The sequence below is a fragment of the Cupressus sempervirens genome, chromosome 7 (assembly GCF_028749045.1).
Source record: "Cupressus sempervirens isolate cs-2001-9-10 chromosome 7, ASM2874904v1, whole genome shotgun sequence".
NCBI lineage: Eukaryota > Viridiplantae > Streptophyta > Pinopsida > Cupressales > Cupressaceae > Cupressus > Cupressus sempervirens.
In genome coordinates this window covers 716307046-716315827 of record NC_143124.1, presented here as the reverse complement: position 1 = coordinate 716315827, position 8782 = coordinate 716307046, and positions in this window count along the sequence as shown.

Sequence of the window (8782 nt, the reverse complement as noted above, 5' to 3'; positions counted from 1 at the left end):
TATATTGTGATAACACTAGTGCAATCAACATATCAAAGAATCGGTTGATAGGCTCACTCTAGCGGAACAGAGGATACACAATCTGGAAAACTACAATCACAACCTTGCCAATTAGATGTTTTCCTTGTTAAGCTCCATCAACAACAACATCATCTCTCTCATGGGCTAGATCAAAGACAGAGAAACACACGATTATGAGGATGGAGAAGACAGAGACAAGGCCAGAATGGAGGATGACCCTACAAAGGACAACTCCACTCCTGCATAGGACTAGGGGAATCCAAGAGGGAAACAGATGGAAATAGAGGAGAATCAACATGCATTTGAGGCTGCTTAGGTGATGTAGGATCAAGAGCAAAAGAACGAGGAATAATTCTTGCATGTTCTTTTGTTTTTCATTGTCATTTGGCTTTTTGTGCTAGCTTTTGGCTATGGCTTTGTTTGTTTCCTTTTCTTGGTCTTTTCTCAGTACTTTTTCCTTTGGATGGGCTTAATGCTTATTATCAGCCTTTGAACTTTTACTTTTTTGGCTGGGCTATCATGCTTATTATCAGCCTTCTTATGTACTAACTTTCGGGTTTTAGGTTCCCTGTAAAACCTATTTATCTAATCAAAAACATATCAAAGAATCCAGTAATGCATTCCAAAACAAAACATATTTCTACAAAATATCACTTCTTAAGAGAGTTAGTGCAAGGTAAAGAAGTCAAATTAGAATATGTGAATATAAAGGAACATATTGTAGATATATTCACCAAGCCATTACCTAAGGATGCATTTTTGTATCTAAGAGGTAAGCTAGGGTTCATTCCCCTATCTAAAATTCACTAAATGAAGTTTTATGAATGCATCAACCATAACCTATTGAAGATCAATCAGTTGGTGTAGAATTAACAAGGGCATATTGTAGATGAATTAGTACTTAAGGTACATTGGTATTTACAGAATTATTATCTTTGGAATGTGTTGTCAAAGAGGGAGAAGTTTACTGTCATATTTGTGAGAAATGTTTGGAACCAAAATATAGTAAGGAACCAAAGACGAAGAAGTTTTCCAAAAAGAAGTTTTTTGAAAGAGGGAGAATGTTCTGAATGAATTTGGTAGCAGTTTTTGTGAAAAAATCTAGTGAAAGGAAGAGCTCATACTGATAGAGGGAGTTCTTAAGTCTAAATCCAAAATTTCATTGTACTATGACATGTTGTGTTGTGAACAATGCCAAAGAGGGAGATTGTTAGATGCAATTGATTAATTGTGTGTTATCTTTGATGTTACACAAATGTCATAATCATTATTAGTTAGTATATGTCAATCTCACTCAGGTAGTGAAGATAGTTCTTAGTATCTACCGAGCATTCTTGTGTTTGCCAAGTTTAGAAGGTAGTGTCTATTGAGTTCACTCGCACGTTGAAAAAAATTTGTAGAAAGCGAGTGTTAAATGAGCTCACTCGGTTAATAAAGGAAAGTTGGATGGAACCAGTGCTAACTAAGCTCACTCGATTGCCAAAGGATTTTCACAAGTTTTCAGTGTTAACTGAGCTTCTGTTGGTTAACAAAGGAAATCTTTTCTGAGTCAGTTTCTACTAATTTGGGTTAGCTAACGAAAGATTTTCTTATTTTGTTGTACTAAGATTAATTGAGTTATCTATTGATTCAAACCCACTAAGGTGATGAATATTGATTATTCTAAGTTGTATTTGAGTCAACTTGACAAAGTTGTGATTTCAAAAGTGAAAGTGTGTAATTCATGATGATGTGATTGAAGAGCTGGTGATGAGAAGATGAAGCAAATTTGAAGGATAAGAAAAATATCCTTGTGGAGCAACAAAGATATATTAGATCAGGAAAGATCAAGTACAAGCCAAAACAGAGATCTATAATCAGCAAATTAGTTGCATTCAAATCAAGTCATCTTATTGTTACTCTCTAACCATTGTAGTGGTGATCTAAATCTCTTAATAGATCAATTGGCTTAAAAGCTATTTGTAAATCCTCTAACAAAGTGGCAGTTCTATTGAATTGTCTCAAGACCTCTAACAAGGTCACTCCTAATAGGGTGATTAAATCCTTTAACAAGGTCACACCTAACAGTGTGTTTAGTAACTTTTAATAGGGTTGGCTCCTAGCGATGATCACTTCAGAAGAGTGAAAACAGTAACTAGTTGCAATTGGTAGTTTTTCCCAAATTGATTTTCCACGTTAAATCTTGGAGTCTACTGTGTTCATGCTATGTATTTGCAACTTAGTTAAAGTAATGTTAATCACTGACAACATCTAAAGGTTTATACATTAAGAACTTACCAAGCTAATTTAGTTATTATCGAGTGACAACATTTTGTTTGTGTTTACCAAGCTTCAACAGTATTCAGTTTTTCAGTTTACATTTTTGTACTGACATCTAAGGGATCTGGGATTTATTTTAGTAGTAACTAATTCACCCCTCCCCTCTCAGTTACTCCTCTTATATTTCCAACATAAACTACCATTATTAAATACTTAAATAACTAGAAATGGATTGTCCATGTTGGACTCTTTGGTTATGTGCTACAGATATTTACTTTGTTATATTTTGCTTTGAGAGATATTGATGGCTCATGTTATATTTTATGTTTGAGATGACTTGAGAGTTATATGTTCTACTTTGATTTCATTATCTTAGATGTTAGACTACTATGATGTTCAATTGGTCGTATTGCATGATGATGCCATTTTGAGATGACAGTGTGTTTTATGATGATATCTGGTTATCCGGTATTTGGACATATCCCGAATTATGTTATGTGATGGATTTAATTCTATGGTTATTTACTTCATTCTTGCTTCATTATGATATATGTGAATGTGATTGATGTAAATGAGTTATTTTAGTATAATTGAATAAATGGTTGAATTAGTCATTTAATATATTTATTGCTCTGGCTATGTTATTATATGCAATTGTACTTTATCATGTTGTTTAGTGTGTAGGATTTATATCCCTGACAATGGTACATGGAGTTAGTGATTCAACCATTCCTATTTTACCAATGTTATGGTCGATGTATCCTTTTTTTAATTGTTTAATTAATCCTTTTGGTGATTATTAAATCTAAACTCATTTTCATTATGTGATTAGACCAGTGAGCATGTCTGTGCATTTAGAGGTTCACATCATCCTAAAAGTTGTTAGGGAAATTTTTGTGTTTTTTAGTTTTTGGGCATTTAATTTAATTTTTTGGTAGCTTTTCCATAAATGAATTCATATTGCTAGGAATAACCTATTTTCATTTGGGTTGATTGAGGGTTTAACTAGGTTGGTTGGTTATTTTTCCTAATCGATTATTCGCTTGAAAAGTGAATAAGTATCTAAAAAGGAATTTAATTCTTGATTTCGCACTTTTGAATTAGAAAGTTTGAGAGTAAAACCCAAAATCCTCTTCTTGAGGATTTACTATTTTGTTCATTGTGGGAGCTACAAGTGTGGGATCATTGCAAGATCAGTCTTGTTGGATCTAGCTCAGGGAGACTTTGGATTGCCTTGATTTTTAGCTACTTCTACATGCTTTTTATTTTATGACTCAGATTCCTATTTTTTCCTTTTGGTTGTGAGGTAGGGCTCTCCCATTTTATTATTTTTTCTCCATTTCTATTTTTTTTTTTGGTAGCCATTTGTTAGGAGGTTGAGAACTAGTGTTCCCCTCCATTTCTATATGTTGGCTCTACCCAGTTGGATGGGTATGAGCATTTCCCTAATTTTTTGAGATGAGGGTTAGGGGTTTTTTACTGTTATGATTTTTTTTTTGCATATAGACTCCAAACTTAGATTTTATTTGATATTTATGCTTTTTGTGCCCTAAGACCAAATGGGTTTTACTTTCAAAGTTTTCCAGTTATTCGGGGTTTTTACCTCAATTTGCATGCTACCTAATTTTCTTAGGTTTTCTTGGCATGATGTTGGTTGTGGACTTAGATTATTTATAAGATGTTAGTTAAACTATTGTTACACTTTTATGTTTGCATTGGAATGTGTGCTACATCCGTACTGGTGAATTTGTGTTTGATTGAGTGATTTTATACCTGATGTTATTATTTCTTTTGGACCCTTGTTATTGTTTCATGGATACTAGGATTTGTGTAGAATCCATACTCTTGAATTGAGGATGGTTAAGTGAATTTATGATGTTTTTTCTTGTTGCATCATTGGGATTCATGTAGAATCCATACTCCAAGATTGAGGCCAGTTGAGTGATTTATGATGTATGGTTTTATTGTCATTGGGATTCATGTAGAATCTATCTTCCCAAGTTATTTTTGATTGAGTGATATATTTTTTGTGTTCTCATCTAGTATTTGTGTTATGATCTTCATGATGGTGGTGGGCCACACATGAGTACATGCACGTACATTTTTTAAGTGACTTGCAAAGCTCAATTTTTTGTGGTACTTCTGGAAGTTATGATCATTGGGGTTGGGTTGGGAATTTGCATGCCTACAAGCACTCATCATTGGATGAGCATGGGTAGGGTAAGGTAGCATATGGAGGGGTCTTCTATCTTGTAGCCTAGTATCATGACAATGCTTCTAAATAAAATGTGCAAATGGTAATAAAATCTAAGAAAATAAAATAATGCTTCAGTGTGAGAGCCTTCTGTTGGGAAGTTGAGTCTGCACAGATTTGATCTTGGGCTTGTTAATTCCAAGTGACTCTCCATAATGTCAACCCTACTTAGTAGCACATTGAGTGTCTAACCAAGACCTGTAGTTTATGCATTATCCATGTTCTTGGTTTCAGTCATCATACTATCTAGTGTGAGTGTTAGCTATGGATGTTGTGCTTTTTGTGTGTTTGTGGTTGGATCATTATCACCATCAGCACAATGAGAGTGGGCCTATGGGTTTCACATGGCTGAGAGATGTAGCTACCCATACCAATGTTGGGGATTGGTGTACAGAGATGACCTATTGTCCTAGTGTGATCGCTACTAGATGTTTTCACTTAGTACTTTGGGTTCCAAAGTATGTTTTCTTGTGATTTATGCTTTCATTGGAATGCTTGTATATCATGTTTAGATGATGTTAGTTATTGACACATTTCCTTTATTATGTTGATTAGCATATGATAGATGATGTTATCCATATTTGTAAGATTATCTTATGCTTTACTTCTAGCATGTTAGATTTCCTTATGCTTATGTTGTAGCCTATTTTAGTAGTGACATCCTTATATGATAGTACTGACAATTTGATTAGTAGCTTGGGATATTATGTGCGGGGGATGGCTAGGGCCCACGATGGTCCTATGATGCTATTATGGTTGGGATTGCATACTTAGTTTGGTTGTACTATTTATTGCAATGTTATTTCTATTTATTGTGATGTTATTTTAGTACACTACAATGTTCCTCACTTGATTAGATGGTTAGATGTAGCTTCCATCTTTCAGTATTGTGTTTGAGTGTTTACACCTTGAATTGTGGATCTAGTATTCCCCAGTGTGGAGGTTCTAAACTTGTTTTATCTCTTTAGTTTGTCCTTAGGAGTTTTTCTTGTGTTCATGGGTGACCATGTGTTAGCATGGGGTGATACAATAAAGTGTCACACGCCCAATAGAGATCTATCATGTGATACTCTTAAGTATTGCACCTCTATTGAAGAAGTGTCATATGATACTAGTAAAGTATCACATGCCCTTCAGAGAAGTCTTTCCCAAACCATGAAAGTGTCACACCCCTTCTTGAAAAAGGTCGTATGATACTAGAAAGTATCACCTAGTACTGATTTAAAGTATCGCTTGGTATTTGCAAAAAAATAGTCCAAGTGGCAACGGGCACCTTTCAGTTTGACCCAAACTTTTTGGAAAGTGTATTGGCTACCCTCTTAGGTGCTCTTTAATCCTTTGGTGATACATTTTGAATTTTGAATTTTTTGATTTGAATTTAGTTGTGCATCTTTTGTAGTTTGTCATTTTGCTTGGTTATGACATTTGGAGATTCATTGGTTGCTCAAATTGTTGGTGAAGTCTTCTATTGTGATCTTTGTGATCCCTGTATGATGTTGTCATGTGCATCCATACTTGTTCAAAAAAATAAGTTTGGCTTGAATTGAATCCTTGTTCCAAGGATCTCTAGGTGGGGCATTATAGTGTAGACAAAGTATTTGAAAAATAATTTCTTATGTTTCGATTCTATCTCTTAATAGAGATAAAATCATGATGAGTACAACTAGACAGTGATAAAGAAAACATGATGATGATGATGTCAGTGAGTACAAAAGGTCAAAGGTCACACTTGTAAGAATTTGTTAAGACTTATCATTTAATTTTAAAATGATTGTAATATCTTAATGAGGTCCTATTATAATTAATTAGGAAAGCCTCAAGGCCAACTCAAGGAATCATTTTGAGGATGTAGTATAAAGGAAGGTTATTTTCATTGTGGATAATGTGTGTGTGTGTGTGTGTGTGTGTGTAAGAAATTTTATATTCAAGTGTGTGATATGCAAAGTATTTGGTAAATGTGAGTAAGCAATCCAAGGGATTATTCAATGCAAGGTTGGTGATATGGTACTAAGATCATAAGAGAATTGGTCCAATCAAGAGGATAGATAAGTTTGAGATCATTTATTTATATTATTCTAAAAGGAATGGTATAGAGATCAGTTGGATAGTGAGTTCAGTGGTCTTTCCCTTGAGCTATTTGGACAATGGAACCTTCTACCTTCTACAACTCCTAACAAGGGTTGGCACAACTCCTAATAGCATTAGAATCTCCTAACAGGGATTCAAAGTCTCTTAATAGGGATTGATATGTACTGAATCTATTTCATTGGCTCCTAACAAAGTCCATCCTCTTACAAGGGACTTTTATATTAGTACATCATTTTGTGGGTACCATCTCCACTGAGCTTTTCCCTCTTATTAAGGGTTTCCCTAGTTAACATATCTAGTATTATTGTGTATATGTATCTTCTTATAGTTGCTACCTATATTATTCACATGGTTAAGGATTAATAAGGTTGATAATTATTTTAATGATTAGATAACTGATTCACCCCCCTCCCACCCTCTTAGTTATCTTGGTGGACTTTATTTTCTAACAATTGGTATCAAAGCATTGGGTCCTTAAAGGAAAAGTTTAACAACTTAAGGAGATTAATTGTGGGTCACTTGAGAAAAGAAAGTCCTAAACTTGATGGAGTTTACTATGACAACTAGAAAGATAATATGAAGACTCATTTTCTATGTATGGGTCTAGGGTATTGGCTGATGACAAAGAATGGAAAGAAGATTGTGGAAGAAAATAAACTTGAGGTATAAAGTGAAACTAAAAGAGATCTATTTATGTGCAATATGATTGCTAAAGAAGCATTATTGTCAACTCTTCCTAAGAATGAATACAATTAGGTAAAATCCTTAGATACATCTCATATATTTTCAAAAGCTTAAGCAACTATATTTGAAGGTGATGCACAAACTAAAAGAATTAGATTGCATAATTGGATATGTTTGTTTCAAGATGCTAGAATGATGGAAGAAGAATCTTTAAGAAGTTATATTGGCATAATATTAGAAATTTTTGTAGGTATTAAGTCTTGCAATTGATCTAAAACTAAAGATGAGGTTATTTGGAAGATCTTGAAACTTTGACCCCACCATTCAAAAAAACAATGCAGATGATTGAGCTTGTGATACCCTGCATTGAGAATTTTACTAGATAGATGCTACTAGGAAGATTAGAAGTAGTAGAATTGAGATTAAAAAAATCTAGATATTTTCCCAAAGTAGAAGCAACATTTAGTGCATAAGTGTTCATCATTCTTTATCAAGAAGTGCAAGCACTATTGGAGACTACGGTAGTAGTAGGAGAACTAGATCTGATGAGAATAGAAGAATTAAAGAAGGAAAATCCCTACTTGTAAGGAGAGAACCAGATGGTAAGAGAATCTTTCAATGTTGGACTTACAATGAATTTGGTCATTATGCTTCTAAGTGTCCTAAAAGAGAGAAAAAGTATAAGAAGAATTTCAAGTCTAGAAAGCCTAGAGATTATTTGTATGCAAATGAAGATGATGATTATGAAGAAAGAGTTTAGAGTGAAAGTGATGATGAGTTAGGATTTGTAGCTATAAAAGAAGAAAATCATGAAAAAGAAGTTAGAGAAGAGAAAGCCCTAGTTTTGCAAGTTGAAAATAACTTTGATTGGATTATAGATAATGGTTATTCCCATCATATGACTGGAGATGTGATTAAATTTGTTAAGTTCAGAATCATGATGGAGGAATTGTCAAAGTTGGTAACAATGCATCTTCTCATATCAAGGGAATAGAATTTATCACTCTTGATGGAAAGACTAACAATGATGATGTCTATTTTTTTGATGAATTAAAGCATAACTTATTGAGTGTTGGATAGTTGGTTGATAAAGGTTCTTAGTTTCAATTCATAGAGAAGACATGCATCATCAAAGATAAATATGGTAAGCTGATTGACATTGGTATAAGATCCAAAGGTAATATTTTTCAATTAAACCCTACAAAGATGACATGTTTGGTTACAAAAGTGAATAACGGTTGGTTGTGCCATAGAATATTGTTTCATATAAACTTTGATAATATCATGAAGGCTAGTAGTACATTTTTTGTCAGAGATTTACCTAAAATTGTGAAGCCAACTAATGTTGTGTGCAAAGAATGTGTTATGGCTAAGTAGAAGAAAATTGCTTTCCCTAGCAAAAAGTTCACTACCACAACACAATTAGAGATTGTTCATATAGATTTGACTAGTCCTACTAGAATAAGAGGATTCTAT